The following is a 1,305-nucleotide window of genomic DNA, read 5'->3' as shown; positions in this document are numbered from 1 at the left end:
GGGGGTCCTCCTCATAAAATATTCACCCAGGCTGATTTCTTCAAGTGTTTTCCCTGCACTTTCTTCTGCCTGCTTGCCTTTGTCTCAGCTATGATCCCCTGAGGGCTGGGTGCTTCTTAGGCTCACTAAAACAGTCCTTCTGGCTCGGCTCCACCCTAGGAGTATGACATCTCTACACATGCGTATTCTAGTCACCAGCCCTGCCATGCCACTCCCAGGCAGGTACTCTCAGGCATACCCTTTACTCATGGGGCCTGCATTTCCATCCCAGATCTGTTCTGCCAGTGGCTGCCACCGGAGAAGATGCCCAGCTTCCTTTGGTTGCCCAGAGAGGCAGGGAGTGTCTCTCCAAAATATCTCCAGGGGTGTGAGCCCTGTTGTTCCTGCTGCTGCCTCTGCAGGTCTGCACAGCAGGACACTGCCTCTCCCTCTCCCGCACAGTTCCCTCAGTTCACCGGCTTCTCCTTACTCCCCTGTGGCAGGATCAGCAGAGACCAGCAACAGCCCATGCCCTGTCCACATCTCTTGAGAAAATGCCCAAGAATCTGGCCTCCATAGAGGACAGGCTTCCAGACCTCAGGGTGAGAGTGGAGGGGAGTGCTGGAAGTTCAGAATTGCAGGTAAAGAATATATACAGTTTTATACAATTTTATGCCTGGTGGGAGAGTGCCATGGCACATTCATATGTCCTCTCTAGGGAAGGAGTTCCGGTTTTTAGAGGGTGGGATAAAATAGGAGGGGATCTGAACTCTGCTCGCTTCTTAGTATGCCGTATAGTGTGAGCCGTTCTCGTGGGGGAGGGTACTTTTGTCTGCTTAGTGATGGATTTTGTACCTATTGTTTGTTTCCTTGGGGTCACAGCTCACTTCAGCAGGGTTGATGTGTGCTCTTCAACCTTCTCTTTTGGCTCAGCTCCAAACCATCGACTTACTTGCTAAACTTCTGTCCTTTGTCCCTCCTTCTGAACGGAGCCTCTGTGGAAAGCTGGCTCCAGTTGGCCATCTTGCCTCTGCCCTCTTGAATCAATTTTTGTGAGTGGTGAAAGGTGTGGGTCTAGTTTCAGTCTTTTACATGTGGATATCCAGTTCTCCTAGTACCATTTATTGAATAGGGATTCTTTTCCCCAGTGTTTGTTCTTGTTTGGTTCCTCAAAGATCAGGTAGCTATAAGATGTTAGTTTCATTACATGGTTTTCTATTGGGTTCCAAATGTCTATGTCTCTATTTTTGTGACAATACCATACTGTTTTGATCACTATGGCCTTGTATTATAGCCTAAAGTCTGGCAGGGTGATGCTCCCAGCTT

The 1,305-nt window shown here is 49.0% G+C and overlaps 1 pseudogene; it reads right to left on the bottom strand.

The window, feature by feature from the left end:
- LOC100949931 overlaps positions 1–1,002 on the bottom strand; it is a 24,076-nt pseudogene extending 23,074 nt beyond the window's left edge.
- Positions 1,003–1,305: the final 303 nt, after the last annotated feature.

The sequence above is a fragment of the Otolemur garnettii genome, unplaced genomic scaffold (genome assembly GCF_000181295.1).
Source record: "Otolemur garnettii isolate 467f Iridium unplaced genomic scaffold, OtoGar3 scaffold00003, whole genome shotgun sequence".
NCBI lineage: Eukaryota > Metazoa > Chordata > Mammalia > Primates > Galagidae > Otolemur > Otolemur garnettii.
Note: the sequence above shows the minus strand (reverse complement) of the source record. Positions and strands in the feature narration are given on the sequence as shown.